The 23,443-nt window shown below is 44.2% G+C and overlaps 1 long non-coding RNA gene across 1 annotated transcript; it reads left to right on the top strand.

The window, feature by feature from the left end:
* The first annotated feature begins 4,885 nt into the window (after nt 1-4,885).
* On the top strand, nt 4,886-21,040 carry LOC106019399 (uncharacterized). Its single transcript, XR_003499874.3, has 4 exons — nt 4,886-4,926; nt 6,227-6,311; nt 20,569-20,657; nt 20,747-21,040. It is a non-coding gene; the product is annotated as an uncharacterized lncRNA (long non-coding RNA).
* The last annotated feature ends 2,403 nt before the right edge of the window (nt 21,041-23,443 follow it).

Below are 23,443 nucleotides of genomic sequence, written 5' to 3'. Positions count from 1 at the left end.
TCCCCACCCCCACCGCGTGATGCAGAGTTGATTATCGTGTGTATGAATGATGCATCAAAAGCACCTCACATACTGAGTGAGGGTATCTTCCACTAATGAAGTCCCCAAAGAAATGCACCACAGACCTTCTGAGCTGCGATATTCTGATGGCTCGGATATATCAGAGATAGCTAAAATAGCGTTAGATATAAGATCTCCCTAGCAAAATTCTCCAAAGAAGCACACGAACATCAAAGAGTCTTAACTCTTAACTCCTATAAAATATTCTTCTATTTGGATTGATAAGAAATTAGGGTAGTGCCCTAGATACATAGCTAAGAGAACTAATGTGGCTCTTGAATTGTTGTGGCGGCTTGTTTTTATAGAATTATAAACATATTGAAATAATTAATTTTTGCCTTACAAAAATACATCACTTTTTTATTTGCAAGTCTACAGCACATGGTCATAATATACTTGATTTCTCACTGCTGACCAAATACAAACACTAATAATGCTCAAGGGCTGCACATTAAATTGAATTGAAAAGTGCCTACCTTTAGCTCTCTCAAGACTTTCCTGGCTGCTTTCTATGGTTAACTATTGGCTCCACTCACATAAATGAAACAAGCAAATTCTCTATCAGATCAGACCTTATCTGTTGAAAATAGACATTGTCACAGACCATTCCACATGATGAAATAAATTCCTATCTTCACTTCTTATCATGAAATAATTAGAATATTTCAGTTCTGCACCCTGAGTCATAAACAATGATGAAAAGCTAGTAATTCAATTAGAAATCAGATTCTTTTTCTAATGAGCAGCAATATATTGTGATATCAGTATTCAAGCCTGGTGCTAAAAAGGAAATATTTGCAGGCTTGCTAACAACTTCACTGAGCTCTCTTGAAAATATGGACCTCTTGGTGCCCAGCCCTGAGAGTGACTGTAAGTCCCTGAGTTCCTGCTCTGCAAGAGACTGAGGGCTACATATGGAAGTTAAATCTGGGAACTGGAAATTGGTTATGAAAAGATGTTTCAGTAGCAACCCCCTGTCCCTGGGTGCTTTGTAAAAATTGCTCCATGTCGAAGCTGGTGCCTCCATGGGGTGCCTCCATGCCATCTCCTAGTGTGGCCACCAAGTGCCACAAAGTCAAGCCCTGTCTTCTGCTTGCCCCACGCCTTTCCTCCAAGGAACAAGGTAATTTGTGCCCACATATTGCTGCTCTGAGTATCTCCTCTCCCCAGAAACCTGCCCTGCACTGGGGTGGCATGGATGTGCCAGCTGAAACGCTGCAGGGAGTGTTTTGCTGTCTCACTGCCGCAGAGCCCCCATCGCTGTGTTTTAGCACATGGCACTTGAAAACAAAGTTATCAGAATAAACCTTTTAGCTATAAATTGCAGGTATTAAAGATCCATGTGATAATTGTCTTATCTGGCTCCAAATGTGCTTATGATGCTGAGAGAGAGCAAATTGGATTACGCTTGAAACAGGCTCTTCCATTTTCATAAATTACCTGGAAAAGCAGTGAGGGCTCAGAAATGCAGACGCCTTGTTTTTGACAGATTGTGATTTTGTTGAAGGATCTCGTGGAAGGGAACAAGCAAACAAACAAGCTGAGAAAGGTCTTTCTGGGAGGAAAGGATGGAGAGTTAAAAAAAACATGAACCAGCCCTGCAGAAATGCAGCAAAGCAACAGCAGAGGAATGTGGGGAATACTAAGTGACAGTGCACCCAACCCCAGACCTGGATAAAGTCTGGGGTAAGGTTATCAGCGAAGAACCAATATGTGTCCCTCAGCTCATCTCAGCCAGGTTCCATGGGGTCAGATTGTCCATGCTGAAATTCGTGTTTTTCTCTGGCAGTGGCACCTCCTTGCTCTGCCCTCCACAATGGGGGAGCCCACACATTCCTCTGGGTACAGCACCACGGAGACCCAAATGGCAAATTTATAAAATGCTGGTACTCATAGGGACCACGCCAGTTTTCAGCTGCCTGGGACCAGATGGGGCTGTAGCTTTTGCTCCCCATCCTCTGAAAGCCACTAGAAGCCAAATCCTTGGTGGCATAAAGGAGTTGTGCAAACCATACCTTATTTTAATGCTTAATTCTAGCTAGTTAGAGACAAATGGGAACAAAAGTGGCAGAAGATATGAATGGTGTTTTAATGCAGGGAAGCTCTTCCAAAATACAGCAAAGAATACAACATAGCTGTAATAAATATGAAAACTTTCTGGGCTCTGGTGTACATTAAATCTTGAGTGTTTGGTTAGTGATATTTACCATACTCCTGACACAGATGATTTTTTCATTTCCCCATCTTTCTTTCACTCTCACCCCTCTTTTTGGAGGAGAAAGGCTGAAATATGTATTTCAAAGCAGGTTGCTGAATTCGTAAAATATGTTTTAAGATATTTCTCCACTCTTGTCAGCTCTTTGTAAAAACTCCTTCGTAAGCTCTTTGGAGATCCTAAGTGGATTTTCCTCCTGTTGGTTTGCTCAAAATGTTTATTTTTGAAAATTACTGGTATTAAAAATAAAAAAAAAAAAAAATACAAACAAACCAAAAGCTTTTAGAAAGGTGAACTGAGAAAGGAAACTCAGACAAAGCTAGGAAGGGTTTAGCATTAAGGAATATACAGAAAAATGCAGTGAGGCTCCAGTCTCGGTCTTCAGCTGGAAAAGCAGCTCTGGGGAGCCACAGATGGGTCTGTCCTGGAGCCAGATGTTACGAGCCAAGGTCAAGAGAAGCCTTTTGCAGTGGTCTTGGGAAACTTATGACCAAGGCTACATGTTTCCAAGGAACAGTTATTGCAGCAAAATACTCTTTCTTGTGCCATATTTAGAGACATCCCTGGAGAGCCTCACCAGGTCGGGCTGGTCTCCTGGTGTCAAGCCTGCAGCAGACAGAAAGGGTGGGATGAGGGAGGACTGGGCTGATGTTTCTTTCTTCTGCTCACACTCCGACTGTGAGAAGGGGAGCCAGGCTAATATGCAGTACTGAAATTTTACTGTCTTCAAGGCTCATCCTCCTAAAGCCAACTGCCTTCATTTTAGGGCAGTAAATTGCTGGCAGCACAGAATAAAGAGACTGAACTTTCTTTATTACTCTGAATTTTCTTTATGGGTCTGCCAAAGAGCTGTTTTTTTTTTTTCTTCTTTTTTTTTTTTCCCCATTCAGTTCTGGCTCTTTCTTCATGCTCCCTCCCTATTTTCTGCTGTTTTTAATTTGCCTGTGAACACAACCAAAGACTCGCATGTGGCTTGTTTCTCCCTGTCACCTGCACACTTACTCTAGACAAAATCATTGGCACGTGGTAGCAGTGTAACTGCCTTTGAACAGCTGAGCAAATACATGAGTTATTGCTGGCTGTTAGAAGTTGGGAGGAAAGAGAACAGCAGAGCCTCATACCTTTGGTGTAACTCTGTGCATTTATTAAGAATGTATATGAAAAAGGCACATTTCCCAGAGGAAGAAACCAGAGTAAGAAGGGTCTTTTCCCACGCACAGCATCCGAACTGCCCCAGCAGTGGTCTCTGAAAGCTTCTTTCCAGGCTTTTTGGCAGCTATGCTTGGGCGTCATCTCTGTAAAATATCTACTGCTCCTCTTTTTCTCTTTCCCACACACATCTAAAGCAACCCTCCCTCATCATATTCAATAGAATCTTAGGGAAAACTCCTTTTACCACATCATTCAGGTTCACAGGTGTCTTGGTGTGTGTCCTTCTTGGAGCAGCTATTTCTGCCTGCATTTTGGGGAGGGCTCCGCAGTGACCAGTGGCTCCCAATCCAATCCAATCCAATCCAATCCAATCCAATCCAATCCAATCCAATCCAATCCAAAAACCAAAGGGAAGAGGCCAAAGAGCTGACATGAGCTCCTAAAGGAGACAAAACCAGCAAGGAGAGGGTGCACTGGTTAAATCCTTGCACGTTTGCCTCATTCATCCCCCCTAAGGCAACATCCTTATTGTGGTCTTTGCTCCTACACAAGCCCACACATCATTATAGTTGTTTACATACCATCACTAGCAATAATAATAATAGCTAAGTAATAATTCTTCATTTGAATGTGATGAACGGCTGCATCTCTCAGTAAAAATAAATACATGGGGAAAGGGAAAATACATCATTGTTACTAGCAAATGAGGCATAGTGCAAGAAATTAAAATATCTGGCTCATGGAAAAGCAGGGAAAAACAACTTTGCAAGGAAGTCTTAAACCAACAGGCATAAGGATCATTTATCGAATGTAAGAGAAATTAATAGGAAAAAGGGATAATTAAGAGAGATATAAATGTTTGCTGAAGTTCTGTATAACTGAATACCAGCAGGCATAAAATTAGAGCTCAAATAAGAACATAGATTAGAGCTGCATACTTCGGAAGACACAATCAATTTGTACAGTTTATAATTTTATTTTTTAATTTTATTTTATTTCTACATTTTTAAAGGATAAAACACATCCAGGCAAGACAGACCCCATAAGTTCCCCGACACTTAAATGCCTAGCTCAGTAATGGAGCGGATGAAGTTAAATTCCCCCTTTCTGCGCAGCGAGACACCCTGCGGCAGCCATCCACCCCAAGCACTCCTCCCTCTGCAGGCATTTTCTCTACTGCTTGTATAGTAAACGTAGAAAAGGGAGGAAAGCCACCCATCCCAGGGACTGGGACGCTAGCAGCACACTACCTGCCAGCCAGGCTTCCCCATCCCACGCAAGAGTACCCTTAGGCAACCCTGCTGAGCAGGCAAAGCCTGGGATTTCAGGGGCTGGTGCTGCCAAAGTTCAAAGGCAGTTCAGGTGAATGCTGCCAGCTGAGAGCTGTTAGGGCAAAGCCCAGCCTGCTTAAGGTGAAGGCTTTAAAAGGGAAGGAAAGGCAGGTGAGCTGGCTGTTTGCCTGCAGAGGTGATGTGGGGTGGTGAGACGTGAGGCTCAAGGTGGGTCATGCTATGCAGTGCTCCTCTTACACCTTTCAACATTTTGCCTCTGTGCTTCCAGGCTTGTCACCTCCATGCAGTGGGTGCAAGGCCAAGCTGGCAGCTCTCTGCTCTGGGCAAAGACACCTCTGCTAGACCCTGACATAGGAATGGCAGCTGCTGCTCTCACCTCTCAGGGCTTTGCTGGGCTCCTCCTTTTCCTCCTGCAGCAGTGGTTGCGCTGTACTGGGGCAGGGCATGGATGCTTGGAAGGGAAATGTTGAAACTTTGGGGCTCTTTGGTGCTCTAGGCACCTAGGAATCCAAATCATTTTTCCAGGTGGGAAGAGGCTCTTGTTTTCAGTCCTCAAAGGTGTGGATTTGTTTGGTGATGTGTCAGGATTTAGCTTGCTTTCTGAAGCTGGATGTATTGGATTCATGACTTTGATGGAGCTTTCTGTACCAGTGAAGGGAGAAAGCAAATAGATTAGAATTATTAATTTAATAGCACTCTAAAGCAGCTTGTCCACAACCTGCTGCGCATCCAGAATATGTAGCAGTGAGGAGGCATAATGTTTCAACACTTAAAAAAAAAAACCACACAAACAAACAACCAAACTTTCAGACTCATGCTGGAAAAATTATCATGCTTGTGCTCTCTAGTATAAATATGTCAATATTAAAATCATGCTTTTTTATGCTTGTAAGCACTTTTCTGTAAAGAGGCTGCAGCCTAACTCCACCAGCATCAGTCTTGAATAGCTGTGCTTGAGCGTGGCACAAAGCAGGGACCTAAGACCTGTCTCATCAAAGGCAGCCTGTATTTCTGTTCCATGCTTTTCTTCTTCTCCTGACCTGTTTACAGACGGCTGTTTATCCCCGGTCTCTGTCAACATGCTCAGACACAAAGCCTTCAAAGGTGGCCAGAAGCACTTCTTGCCTTTTGCTCTAAGTCCTTTCACCACCCCACTAGAGATGAGCTGTACTGTTTAAAAATAAAAGATCGGGAATGAGTCAGAGGCATGAATGCAAGTGATAACAATTAGGAGCTGCTGCTCAGCGTTGATTGTTTGGCATTTGGGCAGCTGCTCCAAGCCCTGCTGGCTGCAGTGTGGGGCTGGGCTGGTGGCAAGGCAGGGCATGCTGGTCTTGTTCATTCACAGCAAAGCTGGAAACTAATTTCAGGGGCTACTGAGGTGAATTTCACATAAACCTTCCAACCAGCTCACCTGTACAGACCTACATGTTTATGCAAGAAAGCTGGGGAGTTCGCTGCTTCTCGGGAGTTTGTACCACTAATTGCTGTATTATTGCTCTTACAGTGTGTGTGCGTGTATACATGCTGGAAAAAGATCAGATTTCTGTGTTATGGCTGTGTAAAAGGAGCAACATCTATATTTAATGAAGGTACATCATACGCTTATTACTCTTTTTCTGAAGTAAGGTGTTTTAGCTTCTCTTTAATATAAGAGGGTGAGAAGTCACCCGGTATGCCCGTAATTAATCATGGGCCCAGAGTACATTATTTCATTTTTGCAGGGATCCAGACTCTGAATGTTCATTAAAACTTAGTTCACCCTTTACTTTTATTTCCTAATGACTAATGTTGCCACTGGCATAGAGAACTGGGGAAAGGTCTCTTTACCCCTATAGTGATGGAAAGGCTGGGACCAGGCTGCTGTCATCCTGCTCATGTGGCATCCTGTGTTAGGATATGCTGATTTCTGACCACAGGCTTTCTACTAGGAAAATACAGAAGGTGGCCACTGTGATTTCTTGAAGTGTAGGCACTGAAGTAGAAAAGAAGCTCTTTTTGTTTAACAATGAGAAAATATAGGTTACAAGGAGTAACCTATATTTTACCTGCAGTAAAAACCAAGTATAAAGTTTAGCAGTTTTGTTTATATATATATATATATATATATATCATAGACTGACTTTCTTCTTTTATGGACTAGAAAAGACTTGTGTTATGGGGAAATTTGCTACGAGTGTTACAGAAGACAATGGGACACGCTTCCAGGTGGGAAAGCAGCGTGTTGGCTCAGTCTCTCACACACTGAGACACCAGCTGTCCCATATAATGTGGGATTTCCTGCAGTACATTCACAAATCCTGTGCCCCTCGTTAAGTTGGCATTACCTGGACAGTAGCTTCAGCAGAGGTGTTCAGAAGCAGTCCATCTGCTACACCTAGCTGGCAATAGGCACTGTTACTCCCTAAAAGCCTTACTGCTTGCAGGGTGTATAGGGCTCCCCATCATCCTGTGCCTCCTGTTTGGGATCTCTCCACTCCTTCCAGGCTCTGGTGTCCCTCTGGTCCCTCAGTCAGTGGAGATTAAGGTCCGGTGGTGGTTATCAGAGCTGGGGAGGGCAAGTGTCATGCTCATCAGTGGTCTGATCCCCATTGTAAATGCTTTAAACCTGGCAGCCCTGTTCTGACTTCGGTCAGAAAAAAGGAAATGCAGAAATCCATCATTTCTACTGCATCTTCCTTCGATCACTATCTCCAAAACATCTTGTCATTTCGCTCCCTTCCTCTCCAGGTTCACAAGGCAAAAGTTGCACTGAAATTAATGAAGACACTGAGATTCAGCCTTATGAAATAAGAAAGCTGTGCTGTATTAATTTTCTCCAAGGGCTTTATAACCTCAAATTCAAATGTTACTAATTAGCAAAGGTCACAAGGGAGAAAACCTAGGACTGAAAGGGGTTGCAATTAGGAGCATGTAACTGGAATAATTCTTCAATTTCCATGCATGATGAAATGAATCTGTCCTGGCAGAGCTAGTGTGAATAGAGGATGTGTTGTGGTACGTGTTGTGAAGTGTTTGTATTGTCTAGGAGTAAAGAAAAAGCTGTTTGTGTAGCAGCATGTTTGGCAATGCTTCCATGCTTGATCTGTTCCCTAAAAATGGTTGGGTGTGGTCGTGCCGAGCTCCAGATGGTGGATTCACATTAGGTTCAGAGGACAACAAGGTTAATTTTTGAAACAGGTTTAAAACAGCTCAGGGCTAAGCTGTATTCTACATCTGAGGGTCTTGCAGGAATCTAAACTGAGAAGAAAATGCATAGAAACTTCTGTAAAACTGCACCAGAATGGAGAGAAGTAATTCAGCTTGGAAGAAATGCAGCCCATGTCCCTTGGTTTGGATCCTGTTGGAATAACATACAAGGGAAGCATCCCAAAATGTGCAGCATAAAGGTCCTCAGCTTCAGGAATGGTGTAAAACTGTCCCCCCCTCAGGGGTGGGTGAGACCCTGAGATATTCCCATGTTCCCCCATCTTCAGCAGGATTGGAACAATCATTTTTGGGGTTTTTCCTTGTTCTAAGAGAATTGCACAGGACTGTTCTTATTTTTTTCCTTTGAATTTGAACTTTTTAATATAACTTCTGAAATATGAACACTTTCTGTTCATGGAGTCCAGGCTGTGCCTGCTTTTATCACTTCTGAGAGCTCATTCGTACTCTTGTAAGGCATTGTATCCCATTCCTTTCAGCTGAAAGATTATCTCCGGGAACAGCTTACTCTTTGCCAGTGGGTCCTAAGGCGGAGGATCAGTCATGAGCAAGAAACTGTAATAAACGGGGCACTTCTCTCACTGACCTGCTCTGTCCTCTTGATGTAGCACTCTCACGGGTTTGCGAAGGTGCTCAGAGATTAATGTAGACAGAAGGAGAGGCAGTGCAGGGCCTCTGGCTTAACCATTCATTTTGATGTAAAGAGTATGTAGCAACAGTAGTTAGGGTGACAACCTGGGATTTAGGAAAGCTGTGCTCAATTCCCTGCTTCGCCATGTGTGACGTCGCACCTCTGTGCCGCAGCTCCACATCTATATAATGGGACAACTGTATTTTCCCAATTCATGGGGCTCTTGGGAGAATAAATGCCTTTAAAACTGTAAAGTGTTCAGTTAGCCTGACTATGAGATCATATAAGTGTATTACACAGGTACGGCAGAATCCCATGAAGGTGGATTTAAAATAATATTAACATCTATCTTCTTGAGTTTAATTCTATAAGAAGAGACCGTTCTGCACCTGCATTTCAGTCTATTAATCATATTGCTGGTTATCCATCACTCAGGATGTTCCCTGGCCATGAAAACCCAAAAGTGCTTTGTCACAAAGTGCATATTAGAATAAAGATTTCTTCCATTTGATAGAATGCTGGGATATGACATTTTCTTAAGTGCCTTGTATTTTCTTCTAAACTAACAGTAGTTAATAAAACACAGTGATGATTTTTACAAGGTGTCCCGTAACTCAGAGAAATAGCTTGGAGATTTGAACTTTGCTCATCTTTCTAGGTGTCTTGCCTGGGCTCTACAGATAGGCCAATTGCAATGATTAAGGAGTTCTGTTAGCATCAGCACTATTCAGAGTTTTGGCTGCTTTATCTCTGTCTTGCATTCAGTCCCAGATGAAATCAAGAAGTAGAAAGGCAAATTGAGTGAGAGTGATTATTAATTAAAAGAAAGTTTAAAAGTTATCCAAACTTTTTCAGTCTCAAAAATAAATTCAAAAAAAAATCAGGTATGATGTCTTAAGCTCCTCGTACAAGTTGATATCTATTCCTTCTTTATCTGAGTCCATTCAAGCATACCACACAGTTGATATGGGCCCCATGTAGCTTTATCTGAATCAGTTCTCCCAAAGTCTTAAACTATATAATTAAGCTCATTTTAGTGACTGGAAAACTGCCACTAAATTTGAAATCTGTCATGGTAATTTCAAGGCTAAAGGAATTAAATTTAACATGAGATATTATTCCTAATTATTACCCTATCTTCAGCCTTTCTCTCTTGCTTAAATTCTTTTAAAGTTTTGTCTGTTCCGTAGCCACCTGATCACCAGAATTTTAATTAATGCTAATAAGGATGTCTGAACCATGACTGCCCATAGATTACTCTTTGACTTAATAGTAGGTGTTCATCTCAAAGCCTCATTGTATTTGCTACTTGGGGTGACATAGCTGTCATGGCTTCCAGCTTTAATGCAGCTTTTCCTGAAATTGTTTGAACTGAATGGACTGAATGTAATGTGTAATTTCAGAGTAGATTACCACTTTTCTGCATTATGGCAGTCTTGCAACAGGGTAAATCCTTCCTGGAACCATTTGCTGTTGCCACTGATACCATGTTAGATGCAGGCTCTGATTTTTATCCCAGGGAAGTATAGATGAACTGCTTATACAGGCCACATTTTTGTTGGTAATTTAGATTATTGACTGCAGCAAATATCTTCATTGATTCTCTCTAATTATTGGCATCATGTTTTTCAGTGGTATTTAATAAGCTCCTCTAGAGTTCTTAATAGGATGAGTATTACTACAAAAGATGAATTTACTTCCATGGAGGAGAGGAGGATCTGTCCTTCAAGGAGCAAATATCCACTGAAGGACAGTGGTTGTACAACACAGTTCTGTAAATGAAGAGGAAAGAAAAGGTTGGCTGGGAGAGGTTGTTCACCAATGTATTTGAATTTATGAAATTCTCTTTGGTTTTCCTGTGGCCACTGCTTGACTTCAGAAGCACTGATTTCTCTCTATTTTCCTCTTCATTTTCAGTAAATGATGTCATTTACAGAACATGACAATAGCTGGACTGGGTCAGACAGCTGACTGCCCCTGGAAACAGCCATGAGCGGACTCCTGAAGTACAGGACAAAGATATCATGGCAAGCTGTAGGACTTTGCCAATGTGTTCTCCCTGTTCTTGGTAGTCAGAAGGCCTGAGACTGTCTGAGCTTTCCCAGGCACCAATGTGGTGTGAATTTATATGCTGGTGGAGTTGATTCATAATGATTTTTGAAGGTGGATATAAGAAATGTGTGTTTTTTTTCCCCTCAAAATCTGTGCAGCAGGACATGATGGATGGGCCCCGATGTCACATCAGGGGGTGGTGTTCCTGGAGGCTGCAGTCGGGTACTGTGACTGCTCTTTGTTAGTGATACTCAAGCAAGCACAAAACATATTGCCAGTGCAGTAGATGATCTGAATTTGAACAAGAAAGCAATTAAAGCTTTCTTGAAAGCCAGATTTCCATTAACAGGTAGAAAAAAGCAAGCCCAAGGTTTCTTCTGCATCTTGCAACCTGATGTTCAGATAAGATGCAAACACAATATTCAGTGACTGAAGCACTGGAAATAAGGCAGTTGTGTTTGTTCTCAGGTATGGGCTTATGTACTTTCATCTAGGCACATCTTTTTGAATAGCGTGGCCTTCTGCGACACCATGGAGCATTTTTTTATGTGCAGACTTAATTGAAACAGTCTTATTTATAGCAGTGAATATTCATTCTTGTTAAAGTTGGTTCTGAGGGAGGCTAATAAATGTTCTCCTTTTCCTTTGCATCAGCTAATGATCTGGAAAACAAATATACTGCCATTCCCTGGGAAACCTATCTTGCAATGCTGGATTATACTGGATGAGAGTTGTATTTTACCTTCTGTTTATTTATTATTCACCTTTCTCCAGTGCATAAAGCTCCTATGGTGATGCATCAGGCAGACCTGGTGGGCAGCCCGTGTCCCAGAGCTGGAAACGTTAGTCTGAGACAGGAGATGAGAGACGATAGATGGAGCCAGAGAGACAAAGAAGTACAAGGAGATAATTAGACCAAATCCATCAGTGCAACTGGCCATGGTCTAGGTGCATTAACATAATGGCAGAAGAGTGTAAGGAGGCTCTCCTGAGGTGTCTGTGACACAGTGCTGAAATATTACCTTTGATACCCTACAACTAAGGAACATCATTTTAAACAATCTAATTGTAGGAGTAATTTTTGAACACTTTGGTGGTTCTTTGCTCAATTTAGCACTCTGTTAGCTCTCCATGGTTTATCAGCCTGAAGCCTGGCTTACATCTAGCATGCTTCCCCGTGGTAGAAGCAAACATTGACCTTCCAAAAAGTTGTATTGAAGGGAGACATCAGCCCTTCATGCAGCTATAGCACAACACGGAGCTGCAAGTTTTTGTGGGCAGAGGTATCGCAGTGTTGCTGTGTGAACTGTCCAATACTGTATGCTGACTGGCTCTGTCATGTAACTTTTTTCCCCTACAGTGATGATATTTTGTCACTTAAACAACCAGGACACATGGTGGCATCCTTGAATTTGGTTATTTTGCATAGCTGAATGCAGGGCTATACTGCAGTGAGAGATCTGGGGAATATGAGCCTGTCCTGAGCATTTATTCCCTCTTTTCTCAGCCAAGATTTAACCAATGATGCTGTCAGTGGCAGTCGGTGAACACAGCTTATGGGTCAGCACTCCCATGAACTGCCTGAAGCTGGATCAGGTCTGCATGGGGTGACCACTGCTCAGGGGCACTGGCTCCTGCTGGGGAAAGTCTGTAGGTAAAATGAATGACAAAGGGTGAAAAACATTCCTGGTCAGCACTCCCCTCTAATGACTCCTGGCAAGTGATCCTAGGCTGCCTCTGACTCATACTGAATCCAGTCCATTCTCAACAAAAGCCTTTTAGTGATGAACATAATTAAATCAGGAAAACTGGGATGAAATGAGATCTGGATCATAAAGCTGGGAAATGGCTGGCAATTTATAAGCTCTTTTGGGGTCCCCAATCCTGTGTGTTCTCCCATGAAACCAAGAGGGGCTGGGCTTTTACTTGGTGATGCCGACTGTGTCCTGCAGCAAGAGCCAGAGTACTGCTGCATGTATTGATTCACCTAAGCGATTTCTGACTTTTGGAAATTACATTGAGCTCTGAGAGCAGCAACTTTGGCAAGCCATGAACAGACCAACAATGGGATGAAAAGCCTCTGAACTGCAAAAACAACCTCACTCGCACCTTCTCCATTTCTTCTGTTTTTGCAGAAGTGCCTCCCTCTGTGAGCTTTTGCAATTACCTCTCATTAGCCATTGACAATAAAGGAAGAGAAGGCATAAATTAGAAGCATGAATCATGTCCCAATTTAGCCTGTCTCTTCTGCTAATAAAAAGCAAATGCTCCTCAGATACTCCTCTGCTTTAAGGCTGGGAAGGGAGGCAGCAGGAGGAATGAGGCAAAGCTGAACCATGCAGACTTTTGCAATGAAATTATTTAAGGGAAAATTGAAACAAAAGAATTATCAATTAAAATTCTATTCTGTCTCTGGTTTGTATCAGGTATGTGCCTGAACTTGCCTCTCATTCCCAAACATGTGGGAGGAAAGCTTGGTTTCTGGTGACATATCTACATCTCAGTTGACTGTGTGGCTCTGCAGATTGTGGTTAAGCAAATTTTATATAATCTGCATTTTACAGGTGAATGCCCTCATACAGATCATGGGACGGTCTGTATGAGATTATTGCAGTAGCACAAAACTCACCTGTAAAACCTGTGGGTTCCTTCTGGCCCTAACCTCCTGAGTCTGCAGGATTGACAAGAGCATTATTATTTTGGAGGGTTTTGAGCAGCGTAATGATGGAATAAGTAGGCAGAACAAATGGACTCTTAAATATCCAGTGAGAATCTAGAGATCAAAACAACATCAGCTCCATTAATTCTTTTTCTCAGAACAACAGAGGTAATGGGGATTAAGATTAGGCTGTAATGCTCAGTTGATGGTAGAAAGCCAACACTTGTGAGAATACACAGGTGTTTCAAGGAGATCACACTTAAAGAAAAAGTGATGGTATCTTAGCAGAAATAAAGCAAGCACGTGGGCACAAGAAAATAATCCAAATTATTTCCTCTGGAAGAGAGATCAAACCCCACTCTTATTTGATCGCAATCTTTCCTGTAAACTTTCTGTAGTGCTATAATACATTTATGGTGAAATGTTTTTTTCTGGATAAGATGCTTACAAGTAGCATTTGGCTGAGTTATGACAGTGCTTTCAGTTTACATAAAGTTGCAAAATTCAAACAGGTCAAACCTACATCACGGGAAGAAGCAGGGATTAGTGAAAACAAATGTGTACTAACAGAACACAGATTAAATATTGATGACTCCCAAATTTCCACATGGTAGTGAAACAACCTTTGGTACTCAGACAGAATAACAACAAGGCTACTTACTTGGAAACAACTTTGCAAGAACTCAGTGAAGATTTGTTGCAAAAAAGACTTAAAACTTCATCAGCTAGCTGTTGCACCATTATGTTATTACTTTTCAGGAGAGGAAAAAAAGCAAGGCACTACAGAGCGTGCTTGCTAAGCTGTTCTATTTCTCTTATGTTGCTGCTAATGTATCAGAAGAATTTCTCATTTGAGTATGTGCTAAAAATTTAGCCTCTGGAAACATGTCATGGCACAATTCCTTGCTTTCCAACACCCAGCAATCCCAAAGTGTGCTGAGAGATGTGGGCAGTGGTGTGTGGTGAGCAGGTGGGGGGCACAGCAGGGAGGAAAGGTGATGTGTAGAAGACTGTTATCCCCTGTTTTTCCAGCAAAGTCCAACCAAAGCCCCAGCAATGCCCTGCCTGACACGATTGCAACAAAGCAGCAGAATTTGCCCAGAATAAGCAATGAAACTTAAGCAAGAGTTTTGAGGTATAATTAGCAGCATTTTGAGAAAGTGTCCGTACCCTGCCCCCAAAGGCCAAAGCAGTTCCTCTCTTCGAAGAGAGGCAAAAATCAGGCAAACCAAGAAAAGTGGCTTTCAGATAGTGTATCTTTGCCCCCTATCTTCTATGCAGAAAATATACCAAAGCTGAAGTAACCCAAAAAAGGCAGTTTCTGGATACCAAAAGGCCAGCCCTGCCCTGGTGTTCCCCAGCTGTGCAAACACCAGCCACGCAGGCAGCTGCTGCTGAGAGGAAAGGAAGTGAAGTTGTGAAAGCTGGAGTCTTCTCTGGGGACTTTTCTCATCCAAAGACCCTTCTCTTTGCTGGAAACCTTCCCTTTGACTCCATCTGCCTCTGGATCTGGCCTTCCTGGTGTTCTGAAGGCTCCTGAGAGCCTTGGCAGGGAAACCTCACCAGGGATGAGACTTTCCTGCTGCACAGCTGGTGGAAGAGGAGCCCTGTGGTAACTGCAGGGTGATAACAAGCAGAACAATTCAGGTTAAACATCCACAAATCCACATGGCTAACACAGCCCAGGCCAGCAGCACCAGATAATGAAAGTTATTATATGAAATGCAGCCCTTATTTTAGAAGTTAATGCTCGTCTTTATCTACTCTAAGTTCTTTCTGTGAAAACTGTAAATGCTCCGTCCTTTCCAGAGCCACTTCAGGCCTGCTGCACGGAGCACATAATACGCTGATAGTTAAGATTTTGTTCAATTTTATACTTGAAAGGCTGAGTCCTCAGCTCTAATCTGCTGAAGCCTGCCGCTTCTGGGGGTGAGACCATGCAGTGAGCTCTGACGTTAGAAACCAGCAAAAGCTGCCTGGATGCTTGGGGAGCTAAGTGCTGGTGCTGAATGCCCAGGCAGATTTTTAGGAAGGGGCTAGAGAAACGTCTGTGAAGTATTTTTGGTAGCACCAGTTCTGCCATGGGGCAGTTGTTCTCTTAGGAGCCCTGTGCTCCTTTCCCTTGTTCTGCTTTCATTTCTTGTCTGGGTCCTGGGAGCCTGGTGTTTTCTGCTTCCCATCTGTGCCAGTTCTTAGAAACAAGCATCAGATCTCATGGTATCTTTGGGACCCCACATTACTGCATGAGGGCTCCTGCAACCCTTCAGACCTTGCAGACCCGTGGGTTGTCCTGCTGTGGAGAAGAAGCCATCCTTCTCAACCGAGAGGCAACAGCGTCAGCTGGGCTGTAAAACAAGCCACATGTTTCTCCCCATTCAGAAATTGTACAAGAATTCCCAAGCTAGCTTATTAACCAATAAATACTAATATCATCACCTGTCATGGGAAAAGAGGAGGAGGCTGGAAAATGATCTTCTGGGAAATACAAGAGCCTGCGCCACGTGAGTGGAGTCAGATGTGTGGATCCAGCAGGCTAATTTTATTTCCTTTGTTATGATAGTTAAAAAGCATAACAAAATCCCTGCTAAAATCAACCATTTTTGGATCCTTCAAAGTAACAGATTTCAATCTTAAATTGTGCTGGATCTTCTTTTGGAACAGGGATGGTTGTTTCTGGAAGTGCTACAGGAACTCGCCCCAGGCAGGTGCTCTCTCTTCCAGTCCTTAGTCACAGCCATAGAGCACTGCAGCTTGTTCTTGTAAAGTATGCAGGGACAAAATTTGCCAGGCTGGAAAACATCCATCCCACAGAAAAGGGAGTTTAATATTCACTGAGTGCCATTCATCAACTCTGAAGTCCCCACTTTTGGAGATTAATTGATTCATTCCTTCCGTTGCCCAGGACAAGTGCTGCGGACTCCTTGCGCTCTCTAGGCTGCACATCCCACTCAGCAGGCATTAGCATGCCAGCAGGGTTTATCTTCTTACCTTCCCCCAGTAGATAACCTTCAGCCAGTCGGGAAGAGGGCCTGGGAACAGGGGGAGCAGGAACAAGGCAGCCAGAAGCTTCCTATGGACTCTGGATGTGGCAGAGACATGGACGCTTCTCCATCATCCCTAGGAAAAAGATTTCCTATCCTATTTCTATCTATGTTCATATAAAAGAAGGGCACAAACCCCAAATGTCTGCAAATAAGCAAGGTTAAGCTCAATATAAAATTAGGGAGGATTAAAAAAAGAAAAAGTAATAATGACTTGGATACTGGCATCGGCATCCACACACGTACTGAGAGAAGGATGTTTTGTCTGTGCATACCCCTGGGGCTATTCATCTGCTGGGAAACATTTTCTCCTGCAAGCTGGAAATGGTTTGAAATGCCTTCAGGATCGCAGCCAGCTCCCCAGCTTCTGCTCCCCCTCCTTGCTGTCCCTCTGGGCTGTCCTTCCAGAGGAGAAATGCAGAGGGAGGGGAAGCTGCTCCTGCTGCCTCCCATGGCCACGGCCCCCAGGTGTTAGCTCTGGCTCCCTGGGACAGTTGCTGGGTGCACCAGTGGCATCTCCTGCTCGCTGTACCCATTAGCAAGAAGTTCGTGTGGCTGTTAGCACTTCTGGGGGAAAATGTTAATATTTGCATGCTCTACCAGGCTGATCAAGCCTCTAACGCTCAGCAGGTGGGAGAAGAAATGAGAGGAGACAGGAAAAAATGATTCGGAGACCTCAGAACAGTGAATCTTCCCATCAGTGGTCTCTGGACCAGAGATTCTTTGTAGCTGGCCTGGCACAGAGACTTGAAACCAGCCAGCTGGGGATCATAACCATCTCTACAGCACCAGGACGGCAGCTCTGCTCATGTTTTGGAGGGGATGCACACAGAGATGCAGAAAACATGGCACCATAAGGCTCCTTAGCAGCTTTTACAAACTGAGGGCATTTAAAGCAGTCTGAGGTTTGCTTTGTTTTGTACTGGTGGCAGATTTGGCCTTTAGCCTGTGCCAGAATCAGGAAGAGTGGAAAAAAAGTCTCTGGTTTGTCTTTGCCTTCCTACGATACCTCCACCGAACAGCTCTTTACTCCGTTAAATCCAATTTCCTCAGTACTATTTCTGGTATAAAAGTAAAGGGTCATTGAAGTTACACTGATTGCAAAACCAGTGTAAAAGTGAGGAAAATTAAGCCTGTTCATCTCTTAGCCGGTGTGTAATTTTTAGCCGGAGCGAGCATATTGCCACAAACTTGTCAGCAAACAAAATGAACAGCGATCAGAAATACCTGGGGAGAATGTGCTTACTGGCGTGTGAAATGCCTCGGCCGTCACTCAAGCAATCCTTGCAGCTCCAAGGACAAACGAGCAGCGGCTGTGCGGTTGCATTTCAGGACACGAGCCCATGTTGAGCTGTTCCTTCAGCTGCTTTTTCATCTTGCTGATGGCATGTGTGAGCGGTCTGCACCTCCCCAGGGGTGCCGGGGGGATGTTCTCCCCCTTCGCCCAGCACAGCCTCAGGCCAAGTAAATCTCAAGCCACTGGGAACGCGACTGCGGTTGCTGTAAACCAAGGTTAGATGTTTCACGCTGTAATCAGAGCTGGCAACTTCCAGGGAGCCTTTCTACTACTTAAAGGCAAAATTGATTGTATGGTAGCAGAGCTGAGATCATGAAAGAGCAATTTCTCTTGCACAGACTCATCTGGGCTAGTTAGCTGACCTGCTCTGCAAACTCTAATTTTAAAACAGTCGGGTAGACACTTAGGCTTATGGCTAAACCTTGAAGGAATCTCTAGGATCCTCCTGAGCCCCCCCAGCACAGATTAAAAGTCCCACCACTCGTTGACTTCTGGATGTGTGATTCTGGCACTCGGAGCTTTGCCTGTTCAGTTAGCAGATGTTGTCGTCGTTTGCAGTCTGCCTTCATCTGTCTCTACTTCTTTCTGCTCATCCATAATCAAGTTTTTGAGCTACAAATGAGCTCCTCAACAGCCCACAGCCTTATGTTCCTATCATAACCCATTAACTCTGGGCATGCATTGGAGGAAGTTTCTATTTCTAGAAGAGTGGGGAGAGGGTTAATAGAAGTTGCCTGGACACAAACGTCTTGTGTTAAAGCTGGTAGGAATCACATCACTCAAGGTGTTATTGGTAGCAATCAGCCATGGTCACAGGCAGCATATTGACCTGTCGGACTGTATAACAATCCATAACATTTGATTATCCATTTGTTGAATTAACTATTAATTGTTCATTAGCCTGTTATAAACTATTCATATATTCATCTTTCATGTAAGGCATGACTGCAATGCTAAAGTCTAGTATTTGACCTCTAGATTCAAACAACCCAAAAATAAGTAAGAAATGAGTTTTAGGAGCATTCACATCTCTTTGGCTGTAGGACTTGCATATCAGCACCTAGTCCCAGCTTTTGTTGGGTGGGGGGAATTCATCTTCCCTGATTTTCCCTGTGTCTTGCTGAGGTTGTTCATCAGTGTTCACTACCTCTCCTATTAATGGAGAGACCATGGCATTATCAGAGCAAAATAGATTGAACCCACATATTTCAGATCCCAGGTTCAGGATGGGTTGAATCACTCTGACTTTGGAGATGGCCAACCTGGAGAAACCAAAGAACTGAGGTGCAGTGAGACCACTGCCCACCACTCCGTGCTCTGATCCAGCAAAGTCCTTCAGGAAATCCTTCAACCAAAGGGCTGGAGGCTCTAATGAGCTGTAGCGTTTATCTAGGGCAGAGAAAATGAACCATATCATGTAATGGTGTCTTCTTAAGGGAATGGTGTGCTTTACAGGGCACCTAGGCTGGTTGAGAGCATTTAGATGTCCACACAGGGCATGAGGAGCTTACATGCCAGCATAGGACACTCATTTTATCACATCATGAGGTCAAAGAAACCTTGAAATTTCAGCAGGGCATTCAATTCATGGGCACATCTATTGAAAGGCCTTTTATCTTTGGCTGCACAACTTTCTCATTCTCTCCAGCTCTTAAGACTAATAACAGCAAAGCTAGCTGATGCTTATGAAAATATTTTGTCCAGCTTCCAAGCTGGGCACTGCACTCTTTCTGGTGTGTTTAGGCTCCAGTCATCCTCCTTCATCATCTCCATGTCCTACATCATCAGGCAGCAATGTGTCACAAGATTACACACCGCGAATTAAGCCTCACAACAAAGTGTTCTGAGCCAGCAACGTACGAGAAGTAAATTTTGGCAAATTATACGAGGAGCAGAGGAGAACAGCAGATGTTTCCAATAGGCAAATGTTCCCAGTTTGGCCTTCAGTCTGTACTCTGGGCCACTCTCTGGCACAACGCTGGAGGATGTTATCTAAAGGGAACAATAGTGGCTTAGAAATCATTTTTGCTCATCTTTTGATCCCAGTGCTGTGCTGGTATCTGCAAACTCTGGGAGAGCTGACACAAATCCCTTCCAACCTCAGCCTCATCCAAAGACACCAAGAATTTCTTTATTCTCTGTCCCTGACTCTCCATGGCAATCATCCAACACCTGCATTTGAGCCACTAGAGGCAAAGATCCAAAATATTCACCAGGGGAATGGAGCGGCAAGAAGGCAAAAAACATGATACAAGGTGGGTAATTCCCTTTCAGTGTCTGAGCAAACACCCAGGCACCGTGGCAGCGAGCCTGACAGATGGCTAAAGCAGAGCGATGGGCTTGGAGTCACTGAGGCATGGCCACCTTCTATCTTTGAAAGGAAGATGTAGCCTGGATGGTAGTTGTCTGCTCCTTTGGGACCAAGCTGGTGGGATGGATGCTCACCTGGGGTGTGCTAAAACCAGGCAGGCTCCTCACCAGTTCTTTCGCATCCAAAAAACATCAGTCCGTGTGTCCGTCCTGCCTGTTTCTGGCCCACCAGCCCTTTCGGTGTTGGCACATGGAGCTGGGCGCTCGGGCCAAGGGCAGCTCAGGTGCCAAGTCCTCAGCTGCTGCTGCTCAGCACGGCCCCGCTGCGTGACTGCGGCTTGGCACGGGCGGCAACGGATCCGATGTCCCCTCTGGGGATGCCTTCGCTCTCCTTGGATCCTGTCCACAGCTCCTGGTTTGGCAGTGAGAGAGCAGCCAGCAGCGGCGTGGCCTCCAGGCAAGGACCCCTGGAGGGGACACTGCCAGGGATGGGGAAGAGGGCTGAATTTCTCACTGAATTTCTCCCCATTGCTGGGTGCAGCCTGGGGCAGCTACCCAGGGACAGGCTTGTGTGAGGCTGGCAGCTCTGCCGCAGGGAGGGAAAATACTTTAAATGCTCTCTTTCACTTCTTTCCTCTTTTGTTTCATCAAGCTCTCTGCTCGGCAGCCTACCTCCAATGTCGCCTTTCAAGTGATTTCCCTTGCTGCTTTCACTACCACAAGTTTATCCCTCCTGGAGAGGTGAGCTGGGGATGTGTTGAATGCAAAAAGAGAAAGGCGAGGTAATCAAACACCTGCTCCCACTAAAACAAAGCGTTCCCTCTTCACAGGCTATTGAGCACTGATGGGGAGAGGCGAAGGCGAGCACCAGCCCTCACCCAGCGCAAGGTCCAGCCATCAGAGTGGGCAAATCAGGGCCATAAAAGCACAAAAATCAGCCACGCTTTGTGCATGGGTTTCAGCCACTTTGCCCGGTCTGGGAACATTTTGCAGACATTTCAATAGAAAGCTACTGGTGCTTTTATTGCTGCCTGTTCCTATTGCCAGGCATGGAAAGAACAAGTATGGAGTGGATCAAAAAAAAAAAAAAAAGAAAACACAAACTTTTGTCATTCTCATCAGAAGGCAGAGCCACAGAGCTCTCCACAGAGGGACCATTGTGCCTCTGAGCATCCCACCAACGTTGGCTAGATCTGGCCAATACTCTAATACTCTATCAGGTGTCCCAGGCTAGCCTGGCAAAAGGTGGCAGAGCCCTCACAAATGCCAACCTGAACATCCTCAGTCAGAACACGGGTTGCAAGAAATTCCAGAGGGCTTCTCCTTGCCCCTGGTGGCTGACTTGCAATAATTTCAGGGGGAGCGGTGCACGATGCCCATCAGCAGAACCATCCATGTAGGAGGGTCATTTTCCCTTTCATTTCCCTGGGAATGAAAGCCTCTGGTCGGTCCTTTGGCTGTTGCTGCCATCAATCCCACATCTCAAAAGAATTTTCTCCATATCAAGCACTTGTTAGAGCCAGCTTTTTGAGAAATAAGCCTATATATCTTGTGCAGTGCAGTGGCATCAACCCTGAAGATCTCTCTCCCAGATCAGACACCTAAAAAAATCCCATCTGATCCTGACTGCTCTGAAACAATAGAGATGCCGAGGTGTATATTTTAGACAAGCAAGCCCCAAGGCAAATCTGTGCAAGTCTCTACAGACTGTACTAGTGCTTGAATTGTAACCAAAGGGAAATAGTCTGCCAAAACATAGCAGGGCTCAGAGATGTTTTACACATCGCTATTTTATAGACTCACCTGCATGGCGAGCATTTTGCACCACCTATTGTACGCTCTCCTTCGTGCCCATATTTCATTATAGGCTTGCAATTTCTCGACGTGTAAAAATAGGATGTGCTGGCATGGTTTAAATGGTGCTAAGAGCACCGTGGAGAGGCACAGCGATAGCTGTGAGGGAAAGGAGAGAAGAGAAGAATTCTCCTGAGCAAAGAGCAATATCAAGCAAATGCTGAACCGACAACCTCTGCTGCTGGGACCAAAATGCTCTGGCAAAAAGCCACCACCACGTACACCCGTACAGCAACCAGCAGCCCCTCAGAGGAGAGCACATCAGGAATGCATTCAGCACATAAAGTCTCAGCTGAATGAGATAGTGCAGACAAGATAATCCCGCTGTTTTATCTATCCGAGGGAAGTCAGGTTTGGATTTGAAGGGCAATTTTCCAGGACTTTCCACCTTGTAAATTCAAAAGCAAGTGGCTGTACGCGGGTGCCAGTCTCACACCTCCCTCGTGTCAAGGATGATTCAAGATAAGTGAGAGGGAGGTCTCCAGGGCTGGTTTTCTGAACAGGCTGTTTTCACTCCACTGCAGCATGGCGCAGTGCTCGGAGCTATCCAGGTCACTGAATTTTCAGCACTGATACATCCCGTGCGTGCTGTGCTCCTGGTGGGCTTCCATTTGGTGCTGGGGCTGGTCAAACGGACCTCATGGTGGTGGAGTTTGGGGGGCCATCAACTCTCTGTTAGTGCTCTGATGGAATAAAGACTGTGTGTGGCTGGAGGAAAGGAAAATAAGGAGAAAGTGGGCTGGAGGTGATATTGGAGACTTGTTTGCCAGGATTTAATACATTTTGGATAACTGACAGCTGGCTTTCCACAGCCACATTTTTTCTCTCAATTCTTTTTATTTCCTCAGGCAACATTTATTTCTGCTTTTTAAACAAAATACAGGCAGAGCCAAAATATCACAGTGCAGACTGACTGACTGCTTTCAGACAGCTCTCCGAACCTCCTAAACACGATAAACCACCCTTCCGAGCAGCAGGAATAAGGATGTGGCTCTACCAGGAAGCATTAGCGAAAACATTATCATTCATAAGAGCCGCTCAGTATTTCTGGGCTGAAATTATCCACAACAATATTTTTATAATTTTGTTTTTAATTTCTAGTAGTGGGAGGAAGAGTTGCTGTTCCAGCTGCAGAGAGAGCTTTTCTCACCATCTAACATGGTAATGTTTTTTTCCCCAATGTTGAGAAACAGCAAATGAATCAAGGGAGGCTGAGGCCATCACCAGATCTTCGCATCACAAAAAACACATTACTGGGGTGGGGCTGGGACATGGTCAGCGAGTCACTGGCTGTACAGACCTGGAGCTTGGTTTTCAGCAGCTGCACATGCTGGATTTATCAGCCCGTATGAGATATGGCACCGCAGAAATTGGTCTGAGACCGCTGGACTATTTACTACCACTATACCAGAATAATTCATATGCTTATTCCCTGCTCTGAATACATCCAAAACTAAACCTCCCAGGTAAAGTTGCACTGATTTAAAGCTAGCCATAAATCTGTTGACCCTTGCTGAGCCAAGATTTTCTTTTTTTTTTTTTTTATTTTTTGAAGCAGGGTATGAGTCTCTTTTGTGTAGAAAAAAAAAAAAAAGGCAACTGCAAAAAGCAACTGCAAACTCTGCAGTGAGAGAGAAAAATGCTTTTGCATATTTGTCCTTCGTCCATAGGCA

The sequence above is a fragment of the Anas platyrhynchos genome, chromosome 11 (assembly GCF_047663525.1).
Source record: "Anas platyrhynchos isolate ZD024472 breed Pekin duck chromosome 11, IASCAAS_PekinDuck_T2T, whole genome shotgun sequence".
Classification (NCBI taxonomy): Eukaryota; Metazoa; Chordata; class Aves; order Anseriformes; family Anatidae; genus Anas; species Anas platyrhynchos.
Note: the sequence above shows the minus strand (reverse complement) of the source record. Positions and strands in the feature narration are given on the sequence as shown.